General features: G+C 50.2%; 1 protein-coding gene and 1 long non-coding RNA gene across 3 annotated transcripts in view; one reads left to right on the top strand and one right to left on the bottom strand.

Annotated features, from left to right (window-relative positions):
• The window catches only part of PDE4B (phosphodiesterase 4B), a 2,420,935-nt gene that overhangs the window by 625,872 nt on the left and 1,780,410 nt on the right, over window positions 1–14,653 (top strand). The window lies entirely within an intron of this gene.
• Window positions 12,240–13,762, bottom strand: LOC138522132 (uncharacterized). The gene is made up of 4 exons (XR_011283249.1): window positions 13,688–13,762; window positions 13,091–13,228; window positions 12,856–12,945; window positions 12,240–12,662 (listed from the first exon to the last, which is right to left on the bottom strand). It is a non-coding gene; the product is annotated as an uncharacterized lncRNA (long non-coding RNA).

The raw sequence follows: 14,653 nt of genomic DNA, 5'->3' as shown, positions 1-14,653 counted from the left end.
AGCAGGGGGACTCGGCAGGGTTGTGCAGCTTCACCAATTTTTTTGACTTTGGTCCTTGAACCACTAGCAGCGTTTCTAAGGCAGGAAATGAGGGAAGCAGTAATTGAAGTGGGATGGCGGAGGCATGTAGTTTCGTTATATGCCGATCACCTGCTTCTGTATGTGTACCTCCCAGAGCTACTGGGAATACTATGAAATGTTCGGCACATGTCTGGTTTCCGGGTGAATGTAGATAAGTCAAATTTGTTTCCATTGTGGGGGTTATGGGATTGCCAGATGGAGGACCTGCCGAGGCTGGGGATAAAATGGGAACAGGAGTCGTTTAAGTACCTGGGCATACAGGTATTCTACGAGATAGGTGAGACGTTTGTACATAATATGGGGAGAGCGCTGTCAAGGATAGGAGACTCGGTTCAATTCTGGAAGTCTTTACCTCTCTCCCTGATGGGTAGAGTGGCTCTGTGTAAATTGGTGACTCTGCCACGACTGCTTTATTTTTTCACCAATATTCCATATGGGATAAAAAAAGTCTTTTTTAGAATGCTTGATAGCAAAATGGGGGAGCTACTATGGAATTCAGGGAGGAGGAGAGCATTGTTGGTGACATTACGAAGACCTAGGGGGGAGGCAGGACTGGGCCTACCGAATTATGAGAAGTATTTTGTGGTGGTACAATTACAGTCGGTGCTGCTGTGGGATCAACCAGAGGCTGATAGGGGACCTGCCACAGGAGCGGAGAGGTGCAGAGTTGTTATGGTATTCAATGCGGGGTAGGTGGCAGTCCGTAGTGCTTGAAGTAGTGAGGGGGACGTGGAAGAAATATGTTTGTTTGAGGGGTCCCGGAGGGCTGTATGATGGTAACTTACCTTGGGGGATGGATCAGTAGTTGAGGCAAGGGATTGGACAAATGTGGGAACGAAGACTTTGGGAGCAGGGATGTGGGATGGTGGGGGACTTATTTGAGGGTGGGAAATTGCTTACCTTCGAGGACTGGCATCTGAAGTTCAGGCTGTCACATGGCTTATTCCTGGCTTATTCCTGGCATACGGGGCGGTGGTCCGGAGGTTGATGGAAATATGGGGGGGACTCCCAGAGGAACCGCAAACGAGCCTGCTGCTACAGGTACTGTTAGACCAGACTGGGGATGGATTGGATCTATAAAGCCCTGCAAGAGGAAAAACCCAAAGGGGAACTGAAGGTGAAAGAAAAATGGGAGGTGGAAATGGGACGTCAGATATCAGAGAAGGAGTGGGTGAAGATTTGGGATTAGTCCGGAGGGTGTCACGCAATGCCTGATTTCAGCTGGTCCAATTCAACATTATTCATAGAACATATGTGAGCCCAGTTAGGCTGAAGGCGATAAACAATGATTTGTCAGATGAGTGCCCCAGATGTAACAGAGGCCTGGCAGGATTCTGGCATATGATATCGGACTGTGCAATAATAGCTGAGTATTGGAAGAAGGTGATTAAGGGGGAGAATGAATTGTTGGGGACTAAACTGGAATGCGACCTGGAGACCTGCATTTGGGGAACACTCCCAGGGGGGAAAAACATAAGACACGGAACAGGATGATACAGTTCTTGCTGGTACTCGGCAAGCGCCGTGTGGCGATAGCATGGAAATGTCCACGGGCCCAACAATTACTATGTGGCAGGGGGATGTTCGTAGATGGGGGTGTGGAGCTGACAATACTGCAGAAGGCTGAAACTGAGTCGGAAGAGGAGAGAATGACAATACACTGAGCCCAACTGTTGTACGACCTATCGAAGGTCAATGATTTGAAATCACCATCAGGGGGTGAGGGCTGGATGGGAGAGGGGAGAAGATGGGAGGAGCAATCACTGTACGGTCCAGTATCCAGGGGGAATATAGGGTGCAAATGTCTGCTCATTTTTGCCTAGGAGGAGGAAGGACACGCCCTGAAGGATCCATTGGTGTATGAAGACATGGGGGGATGGGTGAGCGGGGGGGTCCTTTTTGATGTTTTGGTTGTATTGAAAATGCTAATAAAAAGTGTTTAAAATGGTGACATCACAAATGTCATTGAAGACATGACTGATGACACACCACACCCAGAAAACTTATTGACCAATCCCGTAGTCTCTACAGGCCCATGTCTATGGGCATCATCTGCAAAAGGGGCATATATAACATGTGCCACCCTGCAATTATCTCAGACTTTTCATGCTGTGCTCACGCGGGAGTGGAGGAATAACTTTCAACCAGGGTAGGGGACGTTGTTAGTTGTGGTGGCTCTTAAAAGAGCCTTTAGTTTTTTTAAAGGTGCTTCCATAGAAACACGTTTTTTTGCATTTTTTATAAGTATTTTTGTGTTTTGTACGTCAGCTCACATTCTTACAATAAGGACTTCAATGCAGCCTGTAGATTGTGAAACAAAATGTCATTGCCACTGGTCGACAATGACATGCCATTTGCTTTGAAAAGGTTTATATATTGAGTACCAATGTTTTCATTCTCACAGGAGATCATCCCGGCAGCACTGTAGAAGTCACACATACTTCTGTTGATGACACCCCTTCCAACCTCTGGCTGCCGACAGGAATCATTGGATTAGTCCCACACTATTCTCGGGGTATCCATGAGAAAAGCACCTTGGCAGTGGGAAAAATGTGCTGCACTGCTTTCATCATCTTCTTCAGTTGACGGTACAGACAGGAACAAGGCATGAAACCCAAAAAGAAGGTTCCAAAGTGCACAACCACAACATATACAGTTCCGGAAGTGGCCATGCGTAGAATTTCGACAAGCACTCCGCCGAAACAGCATGCTTCGACACTGCACCACAAAGAATCCACTACCTCCAAACCAAAATTGCCACAAAAGCCTTCTTGGAGGGCCTACACAACAGATTTTCCTCAAAGGCATCACCCATGACGAAAACTGTACGTCTTGCCATGTTTGCCAGCCTCACTGCACAAAGGAATGCACAAAATTGTTGCTGCCCTTTCCTGTGACACACACCATGAGCACAAGAGTGGACAATCCCCACCGTGCCATTTCCATTGGCCAGCAAGGTGAGGAGCGCAGAATGTGGCACGTTCTCTTCCCCAAGTACTGCAAGGGCCGCTCCCCAGTGAAGGAGGAAGAGTTTGGTTTCCTATTGTTGCTCTTTCCTGTGAGGACACCATGAACACCTGATTGGACATTCCCCACAGTCCCATTTCAATTGGCCACCATGGTGAGAAGCGCAGAATGTGGCACGTGCCCTTCCCCAAGTACTGCAAGGGGTGTGCCCCAGTGAAGCAGGAGGAGTCCTTCTCCGTATTGGTGCCCTTACCTGTGACGCACACCCTGAGCACCTAATTGGATAATGGCCACAGTCCCATTTCAATTGGCCAGCATGGTGAGAAACGCAGAATGTGGCACGTACGCTTCCCCAAGTACCGTGAGGGCTGCGCCCCAGTAAAGCAGAAGGGCTTCTTTTTTCCCTGTGCACTATTTCTTGTCCATCACTACCTCATTGGGGACAGTTAAATAGTCACACACGCATCCACCAATGACATTCAAGATGTTATAATCATACACTGTCACTACTGTACAACTCTTTATTTGTTCTGTTGCACAATAAGCCTCCAAGTGGCGTGTCATTGTAATGCACGTTCAGTAGAAAGTTCAGTAAAATAATGTAAAATTTGTGCATCAACACGTGAGCACCCATCACCACAAACTGGAGGTATGAATATTATTTCTGCGAAATGTGCAGAACCTCGTTATAAGTACCTCTGAGCATGTTATGTGCCACTGAGCGTCCATTACGATCGTACAAATATTACTGTTTTTTTCTACCATCCACTGCCATGAAGTCACACATCAATTGCATATGCTTACAACATTTCCATTTACCCATGCCACCCATTGTTATATCGCAACAGGAACTCTATTCTTTCCTTTCAACAATAGTAGACATTTTTGTCACCACTAACCCATGACTTACAGAAATTGTAAACATGTGGCTTCAAAACCAGCACTGAATGTATAGTAGCAACGTAAAGCAAGGTCCGAAAACCTCATTGTCTCCACAGCTGTGGTTCTCTGTAGACTGCACTATTGCAACAGCCTCGGTCGAAATTTGCCTCCTTCCACTCTACACCCTCTGCAACTCATCCAGGAGAGGACTGTGCAGCTTGTCCTTGGACTCAAGGCCAGGGATGGTATCTCTCTGGAACTGAAATGTCTGCACTGGCTCCCAGTACCTGCAAGAAATAAGGTGAAAACCCTCTTCATAATGCACAAAGCCTTCTGGGCCCTGGGGCTTTAATACCTGCAACTGTCACTGCTTAAAATTGTGCATGCTCCACTTCTTCCCTCATCCACTTCCAACTCCCTCAAGGTCACTCGCTTTGACAAGCCACCACTTGGTGGTAGATCTCTTTCTTTGGAAGGGGCCTTCCTCTGCAATAGCTTCCCTGCCTCCCTGAAGCTTGAGGAGAACCATTGCCGGTTCCGGAAGCAACTGAAAATCTTTCTCTTTGCCTCTGCTTTTGCTCCTCCTCTCCCCTGCTGACTTACTGCCTGAAACTGATGCTGCATTGGTTACCTATCCACCCTCTGCTGTCGGGACAGGTCCACCCCCCGCCCGCCATTTGCACCCCTGCACTGCCTTTCTGGCAAAACCCTAATTTGGGGACTGTTTGCCGTATCCCTAACAGTTCCACCACCTCCAGATGTCTGCACTTAGACAAAAACACTGGAGTCAACACTGCTATAAAATTTGCTTTGAGAGAACTTTTGGTAGTAATTTAGTTATTGTCAGGCCGATTCATAGAATTAATGTGCGCTGAAAAAATCGGCGCACGCGTGCGAAAACGTGCGATTCGCAGTGTTACTTGAGAAATCGCAGTGCAAGTGCGAATATTGCAGGGAAACCAGCGCACATCTATTCATGGAAGTCCGTGCGCAAGTAAAATGTGGGATGTCCGCTGAAAAAGTGCGCGGCGCACACCGGCGCACAGGTCATCTAACGGCGTGCGCTAAGGCCACAGCGAAATCGCACATAGTGCGGCGCACATAACAAAAGTAAGCGGAACACGGGGCGTTACACGCAGAATGGGGAACAACTCGTGAAAATGTGGGCGTCACGGGGGAAGTACAGGAGGCAAGTGCGCGGATCGCCCACACGCTCGCCTACAACACGTATTCATGGAATCGAATAGGGCAAACCAGCGCACGGGCAAAGACGCGCACAGGGCCATACACGTCCGCCACACGAAAGCAGGCGGCAGCGTCCCTGCACAGGAAAAAAATGTGCGCCAAAATGTGCGCTAACAAAAAGCACGTATATACAGCTATGATGAATGTCCCATACTGTGGCCCTCTAGGACAAATGACGTGCAAAGGGGTACGCGACAAACACGGACACCCGCTGTGTCAAAAATAGCGTGCGCGTGTATTCCTGGCGTGCGCGGGAAGTATTACGCGCGATCGGGCCTGGGGGAGTGGGTACGTGTATTTCAGGGGTGCGTGAGAAGTTTTACACGAGATTGGCCGGGGTACGTGTATTTCAGGGGTGCGCGGGTGTTTTCACACGTGATCGGGCCTGGGGAAGCGGGTACGTGTATTTCAGGGGTGCGCGAGAAGTTTTACATGCGATTGGCCTGGGTACGTGTATTTCAGGGATGCGCGGGTATTTTCACACGCGATCGGGCCTGGGGGAGCGGGTACGTGTATTTCAGGGGTGCCCGAGAAGTTTTACACGCGATTGGCCTGGGTATGTGTATTTCAGGGGTGCGCAGGTGTTTTCACACGCGATCGGGCCTGGGGGAGCGGGTACGTGTATTTCAGGGATGCGCGAGAAGTTTTACATGCGATTTGCCTGGTACGTGTATTTCAGGAGTGCGCGGGTGTTTTCACACGCGATTGGGCCTGGGGGAGTGGGTACGTGTATTTCAGGGGTGCGCGAGAAGTTTTACACGCGATTGGCCTGGGTACGTGTATTTCAGGGGTGCACGCGAAGTTTTACACGCGATTGGCCTGGGTACGTGTATTTCAGGGGTGCGCGTGAAGTTTTACATGCAATTGGCCTCGGTACGTGTATTTCAGGGGTGCGTGCAAAGTTTTACACGCGATTGGCCTGGGTACGTGTATTCCAGGGGTGCGCGGGTGTTTTCACACGCGATCGGGCCTGGGGGAGCGGGTACGTGTATTTCAGAGGTGCGCAAGAAGTTTTACACACGATTTCCCTGGGTACGTGTATTTCAGGGGTGCGCGCAAAGTTTTACACGCGATTGGCCTGGGTACGTGTATTTCAGGGGTGCGCGCAAAGTTTTACACGCGATTGGCCTGGGTACATGTATTTCAGGGGTGCGCAGGCATTTACACACGTGATCGGGCCTGGTGGAGCGGGGTACGTGTATTTCAGGGGCTCGCGGGTGGTTTTACACGCGATCGGGCCTGGGGGAGCAGGGTACCACTCACCGTCTGCCTTGCATGTAAAAGAATGCGTAGCCAACACCCACCCGCTGTGAAGTAATAGCGTGTGAACCCCAACGCCTGCAAAACACACGCACCGCACCCCACGAAAAGCACGTACAGAGCAATGGAAATCCACGTGGGATCTTCAAGCCCTGCCAGGGCAACGCCCGTGCGCGATACCTCACAGACGCGCTTACGCACTAAGGGCATTTGGTCCAATGGAATCGCGTATGCGTGCTGACGCGCTTACGCGCTAAGGGCCTTTCCTCGAATCACATGCTGACGTGCGGAATTTTCACGTGCCAAATCACTCTGTATCAAGCTGGCCACGCGTAAGCACACGGAAGACCACGCTCCTGCCCAAAAGGCCGAATTACTGCCCCCCCAGAGCCCCGAGCAGTCTCCCACGAGCCATCTGCTGCTGCCTGCCTGCCTGCTGCCACCGTGCCCTGCCATTTGGTGCCTGCACATCAGCCATCTGCAGGGGTCCAGTTGCTGTGTCCACCCCTGCTGGAACCGAAGACTCCCGACTGGGATACCATCGCTCCACAGCCCAGCCCCAGGACCCAGTTGCCCACCCACGCCTGCCTCGGGGGTCACCATGTCGGGGCAAACACCATCCGAGACCACTGGTGACCCCCAGCCAGAGGGGCAGAGGGCCACCAGCTTCAGTCAGAAGGAAGTTGGTGTCCTGGTGGAGCATGTCCTGGGGCATTATGATGCCCTCTTCGGATCATCACGCGCCGACAAGGAAGGACGGGACAGGATCTGGACGGACATCATGACTGCCATCAATGCGGAGGGGGTGGCAGTCCGACTATTCCATCATGTCAAGAAGCGCTGGGAGGACTTCAGGTCCAGGACCCTCAGCAAGGTCCGGCGCCTCTTGAAGGCAGCGGATGCTAAGGGGCGCCGGGGCCACTTGTCGGAAGATCAGATGAGGGTCCTGGAACGCATATCCCCAGTGCTCCACGTCCAGGTCCTTGAGAGGCAGACCCGTCTGGAATCGAGCAGTAACTGGCCAAGCATTGCTGTGTGAGACAGGGCATGTTGCAGTGTGCTGGTTGTCTGATACTTGCCTGTATGTGTGACATAGGCCATGTACACGTGTGTGTGTGCAGGGACATCATGCTCATGCATGTGAGACCAGTAATGTGTGAAGCACACGGTTGGTGTATGTGTTTAAATGCTACATGGGGAGCCCTACGCGGAATGGACACATGAGAGCATGCCAGTCTCTGTTCCTGGACATGGGTGGGGGTGAGGGATGGGTGATGATGCCATGTACATGTATGGTGTCCATGTCTGTGTGTCTGACCTGCATGTCTGTTACTTGTCAATGCCATGGATGCATGACACATGTCTGTGTCAATGTTCTGATTCACTGATGCAGCCTAGCTATCCTTGCATCCACTGTGTCTGGGGTGTACGAGTCCAGATGGATGAAAGTACGGTGAAGTGTGTGAATGTGATAGGCATGACCCATGATGCATGTGAGTTCAAAAACAACATTGTATGTTTCAAGAGTCCCTTGGACATGTTTGCTTATGTCCATAGCATGCACCATGCCTGTTACTGCATGTGTTTTGCCTGCACTGACCCATGTGTTGTGGAGGGACATGATGGAAGTGATCTTTGACAGTGCCACTCATCTGCTATTGCTTCCTGTCTAGGGGACCATTGTACAGTACCCTGATGCTTGTGTTCTATGTCTCCCTCTATACAGCACAAAGTGAAGAAGAGGGCGGAGACGGCGCTGTGGAGCAAAGCGGTGGGGATGCCCCCACGGCTGCAGCGGAAGGGGTGAGTGAGCCCCCACAGGGGCTTGCAACGGCAGAAGACAGTGTGGAGCCATCCAGGTTGGTGGTTTCCACAGAGGAGGAGGAGGCCGCTACTGAGCCGCACATGGGGCCTGGTGGGGGCATCCCTGCTGGTGCAAGTGGTGCAGTCCAGGGGCAGGGTCAGGAGGCAGCACAGGTCGCCGTGGAGGTGCCTGTGCATGTCACTGTCCCTGACACTGTGACTGCACCACCATGCACCAGCAGGGATGCCCCATCCCAGGCCCGTCCGCAGGTAGGGGGGATGTCCATGTCATCTGACTCCCCTCCACCTGCGGATGAGGGGACCCCTGGCCGTATGGAGAAGGTCCTGATTGGTGTCGCGTTGCTCACGGGTGTCATTCGTGATGAGGTGCGTGCTTCCCGGGGGGAGCACACACGTCATCACGAAGAGCACCGTGCCAACGTGGCCCAGTTGGGAGCGGTCATGGTCGGGGGTCTCGTACATGTGTCGGGCACTCTGGCGACCCTCTCCTCCTCTGTGGAGGCTATGCGCCAGTCGTACTCCATGTCGTCTTCCGGCCCAGATGCCACCAGGGTCCCCTGTGGACCTGACCCGACCAATGCAGCCACCTCAGTGGGGATCCCATCCCTGCCACAGTCGGGGGTCGGAGGTCCAGCAGGGGTGGACACACCAGCAACTGGACCCCAGAAGATGGAGGATGTGACGGCATCATCGGGCAGGGCACGTGCACGACGGCGTCGGTGGATTCCATCAGCCTGGATGTCGTTGTGCTGGCACAGGCAGTTGCGTCGGAGGCAGCGGCAGGATCGACGTGGGAGGCATCATGGCTCGGGGCAATCAACATCAGGGGTGCAGGCATCGGCCGGAGGGCACGAGAACCCTGGAATGGGAGTGGCTTCCGTGTGGGAGCGGTTGGGCCAGCAGATAGGTGCGGAGCGGCAGCGGGCAGAGGAGGAACGGCTCACAATGGTCAGGGCGGAGAACTCCATGTGGAGGGCGCTGAGGCGGGCTGAGTGCCTCGAGGGTCTTCGCAGGGAGTTGGAGCTGGACACTGCATTATCCCTGCGAGACCTCGGGGCCAGGGAACATGCCCGCCTCCAAGCCATTGAACAGGAGTTCGATGATACCCTGGCCCATGACAACAACCAGTGAGCCGTCGGACTAGCACGCTGCCCTTGTAAATAGTTATGTAGTTAGTGTTAGGTTTCCTTTGCTTTTTTATTTATTTTGGACCTTTTGGACAATGGACCACATTTTTGTATATAGTTTTTTTATTAGGTAGTATTTTTAGATAGGTTTCATTTCTTCAGTTGGGATCATGGAGACTGGATTGTTTATCTGTGTATAGTTGACTGTTGGATTTTATTTTATTTTTTGGATTTACCCATGGAGCAATGGTTTTCGGTTTTGTTTTTCCCTTGGATTTACTTTCTTGAACTGTGACTTTGGACACCTTTCCTTTGGATTATGATTTGTGGTTTTTCATTATTTTATGGGCATGCTGCTTTTGGTTTTTGATTCCCATTGTCATTTGTTTATTTTTAATACCATTTATGCTGCTTTTAATACATTTTTTTCATCAAACTTCAATGTGTAGTATCATCTCATTGGTTTCATGCATATCATGATATGGGTTTTCACATTCACTTACACACATTGTGTGTATGTGAGGGACATGTGTTCATTTACATACTTGCCATTGGGGTTGTATCATGTAATTGGCATTTCTAAGTGGGTGGATGCAATACTTGGGTGGGTGTTTGGCATGTGGAGGCTGCCCATAAGGGCCAGGGATCTAGATTGTGATGATGTGGTGGCTGGGGGACATGTGTCAGGGCCTGCTGGCAGGTGCCCCACAATGCTGGGGGGTGGGGGTGCAGGGGGACATGAGTGGGACATGAGTGGGGGCCTGCTGGCAGGTGCCCCACAATGCTGGGGGGTGGGGGTACAGGGGGACATGAGTGGGACATGAGTGAGGGCCTGCTGGCAGGTGCCCGCAATGCTGGGGGGTGGGGGTGCAGGGGGACATGAGTGGGACATAAGTGGGCCCCGCAATGCTGGGGGGTGGGGGTGCAAGGGGACATGAGTTGGTGATCAGTAGTGCAAGGAGACATGTGCCTTTACTGGGAGGCATGCCTATGTTGGGTGGGCTGCCTGCAGGACATGACTAGGGATGCAGGGTAGTCCCCTGTGGTGTGGGCTGCCTGCAGGGGCCGTGGAGGGTATACAGGGAACACCCGGGAGGACCCACACTGCCAAATCCCATGTAGGACTTCCCGGCACCCCCGAAATACACGTACCCTGCTGAAATCGCGTGTGAAACTTCCTGCGCACCCCTGAAATACACATACCCAGGCCAATCGCGAGTGAAAACACCCGCGCACCCCTGAAATACACATACCTAGGCAAATCACGTGTGAAAACACCCGCGCACCCCTGAAATACATGTACCCAGCCTAATCGCGTGTGAAACTTCCCGCGCACCCCTGAAATACACGTACCCAGGCAAATCGCGTGTGAAAACACCCGCGCACCCCTGAAATACACGTACCCAGCCCAGTCACGTGTGAAAACACACGCGTACCCCTGAAATACACGTACACAGGCCAGTCGCGTGTGAAAACACACGCGCACCCCTGAAATACACGTACCCAGGCCAGTCGCGTGTGAAAACACACGCGCACCCCTGAAATACACGTACCCATCCCAATCGCGTGTAAAACTTCCCGCGCACCCCTGGAATACACGTACACCACTCCCCCAGGCCCGATGGCGTGCAAGACTTCCCGCACACCCCTGAAATACACATATCCAGGCCAATCGCGTGTGAAAACACCTGCGCACCCCTGAAATACACGTACCCAGGCCAGTCGCGTGTGAAAACACACGCGCACCCCTGAAATACACGTACCCAGGCCAATCGCATGTAGAAGTTCCTGCGCACCCCTGGAATACACATACACCACTCCCCCAGGCCTGATTGCGTGCGAAACTTCCCGAGCACCCCTGAAATACACGTACCCAGCCCAATCGCGTGTAACACTTCCCACGCACCCCTAAAATACACGTACCCAGGCCAATCGCGTGTGTAACTTCACGCGAACCCCAGTTATAGACGTACCCGCTCGCACAGGCCCTTTCGCGTGTGGAAGTTAACGTGAAACCCGTAATACATGTTCCCCGCTTGGCGTTTGCTGTTTGGCAGTCCGGTAAACTTGTTTTGGGTTGTCGCAGACCTTTGCGCTGGATTGGGGATTTTGATGCCTTTTCCTTGCGCAAGGGCGTTCTTGGGGGCGTAACTGGCGCTGCTGCAGGGTCGCTGTGCCACTCTGTGCCACGGCTGGTTTTGGAGGCTAAAATCCATGAATACGCTGTGCGCTGAAATGGATTTTATCGCACGCGGCTGGCGCAGTCTATCGCACGGGAACACTGTGCGCCAGCCGCCTGCCCCACTTTTGTGCGAATTTCCATGAATTACCCTGTAAGTGTATCAACCTGATATCACTAAAACAACAAATTGATGGTTGTAGCAAACATTGAAAACAATCAAGATAATGGGCCTCATTACGAGTCCGGAGGTAACCGCGGTGGTAATACCGCCTGGTTACCGCTGGACTCGTATTACCATTCCGCCTCCGTGACTCCCGGAAATACCAGGGCATTACAACCGTGGTGTCCCGGGAATTCCGGAGGTGGAATTCGGTAAGTCCCCATTCCCGTTGAGTCCCACACGACTCAACGGGAATGGGGAAGTGGAAACACCGGTACCATCTCGTGATGCTGCTGGTGTTTCCACGTCCACCTGCAGGCAGGAGGTGTTCAGGAACATCACCTCCTGCCTGCAGGACTCGGGATCGGGTGGTCCAGAATTAACAGTGGTGGCGGGATTACCGCCACTGTTAATTCCAGACTGCCCGACCTGTAATGAGGCCCAATCTCTTGGTAAGAAAAAAGGATAAATGTATTGCTTGTGTTTCAAAGAACATAATAATAAATGGAGGGAACACAGTCTCATGAATAATTAAACAAATCTAAAGTACGACAATAAAACAGAAAATCAGAAAACAATAAGTTTGAACAATCACTTTGTTCATCACAATGAAGTGGCAAAACAGAAAAATGAACAATAAATAAATAAATAAATGTGAACTCCAGGTATTAACTTAAATTCAATCAATACTCTGATTCTTGGATTGATGAATTTTTCAATTTTTCAGTTAACAAACTTTTCCTATTAGTTTAAATGACAGGACTGCCTACGTGTGTGTGTTATATCATAACTCAATTGAAGAACAAAAAAACAAAGCAAAACTGATAAGACATCTTCAACACGTTTCTGCAAAAGAGCCACCTGTCTGGCAAACACTTCTAGATAGGTACAGTTGCCTTCCTCAGGGCGAAAAAGAACACACAACAACTGGACCCTGTGGGGAAGCAGACAAAAAACATAATAAATAGTGTGATGAAAAACATAAAACTTTAAAAAGAAATTAGATATCCTTATTAATGAGTTCTACCAAGATTGCTTGCAGAGTAAGTTGAAAGCCAAAAAGAAGGAGAATAGCCAAAAAAAGTTTAGACCGTAACTGATTGAGAGTGACCAGACGTGATGCTTACCGGCGACCGGGGCAAGGCATCTGGGCAGTAGGGCCAGGGGTAGCCTCACCAGAGCGGCATCATCACAGGGAAATATGGCGAAGAAACAGCCTGTGTAAAAAGTAATTAAAGCCCATTCCATCATGTGTTTGAAGAACGAATTGTACTAAAGGTACTTTGTACGTTCAGGGCGCTATTTAGTTACTCTTGCGTGCTAGACAAAATGAATGAACGAAATATAGGAGCCCAAAACTACCTGGTAGTTTGCTTTTCATTGAAGGAAAAGGCCATTTGTTGGTGATGCATGTATCATTGCTCAGCGTGCTGCAGAATAGATCCGTAGCTTAACGGTTTAATCTTCTGAATCCCACTTCTGAATCCCACTTAGTCAAACCTATGGGTAAGATAAATGAATACATGAGTGACTAACTGCTAAACGGTACATTCACTATCTAAAGATAAATTAATTGGAGTACTGAAGCCAAAGTACGTTTGTATCTGGAAAAGGATTCTTGGGTGTTTAAAAAGATCGGCTGACAAGTCAGAATGCTACAATTGTAAACTGAAAATGCTCAGTTGACTGTGAAGTCAATACATTTGGAAGCGGCTGCCTGAAATTTAGGAAAGTTGCTCTCTCCTTTTTTGACAGTGCCTGAAATTGCGGGCAACAAGCCTCATGTTTTCACATTAGCAAAGAAAACCTTGTCTGGAAAAAATGAAAAAAAGAGCGCATGCATGAAACGCCTCGAAATAGACAGGATTTTGGTCGGCATAATTAACGGAATATAGTAAGAGAAAATGTAGGTCAGTGCCTAGAGAGGGAAAACAAATTCCCTTAAAGAATCGTACTTACCACGAAGTTGTATGAATGCTGAGAAACAGCCGAGTCAATCCAGCTGCAGAGGGGAGCTCCAACGCGTACACAGCGTATTGGAAGAATGGAGCCTGGAGGGCAGAGAGGGAGGGTTGAGGATTGTAGGAACGCTTGCCATTGGGCAGCATGATATGCATGCTGTGGTTGGCTGGCAGCCGGCGTGCCCCTCCATGCTAGTGCTGTGATTGGCTGGAAGTGCCAGGCCTCTCGAGTGCGTGTGAGTCTGGCGAGCTGGCTTTTTTCTTTTTTTGCAGGAGGCTGGAATTTTACGGCACCCAAAATAAAAGCCTTGCTGTGGATTTGGCATCCACAAAGAGAAAGAGAGCTCGAAGGTGCTCCAAAAAGAATTTAGGCTTGAAATGGTGATGAGTAACACAGATTTCATTTTAAAGGGGGAAGCAAACATGTCAGGATCAGATGCCCACCAAGCCCCCATCATAATGATTATTATATAAAGGGCCAGAGAATAAATAAGCGGGGGGTGGTCAAAAACATTAGTAAGAAACGAACATGAGTGTGTATGATATGATTACTGGAAAGAGATGTGTTTCTTATTGAAAAAAATGGACGTCTCATAATGAAATGCCCGCCCAAGGCCCATCATAATGGTTTTGATTTGAAAAAAATGATGGCAAGAGGTGAAATGGATGGCATGTGTTAACAAATGGGAAGCAAGGTGACAAGACAGCCTTCATATGGTTGTTTGATTAAAAGGGCACAGGTCATGAGGGCAGCAAGCTTCATTGGTGCAAAAAACAGTGACACAACCAGCTGCAGAGAACATAGCAACAGCTAAATGTAGGTAGACATAAGTCAAAAAGGTTCTCATTTGAAAATGGTCACAACCGCCAGGAGATCTAAATGCCGAGACAAAAAAGCAAAAAGGGAAAAGGAAGTTTGTGAGTAACGAAAATTTCTCATTTAACCCATTAGTATGGGTGGCTA

This window comes from Ambystoma mexicanum, chromosome 1q, assembly GCF_040938575.1.
Source record: "Ambystoma mexicanum isolate Mex_15411 chromosome 1q, UKY_AmexF1_1, whole genome shotgun sequence".
Lineage (NCBI taxonomy): Eukaryota > Metazoa > Chordata > Amphibia > Caudata > Ambystomatidae > Ambystoma > Ambystoma mexicanum.
The sequence above is the reverse complement of the archived record's forward strand: the minus strand, read 5'-3'. Positions and strand labels throughout refer to the sequence as shown.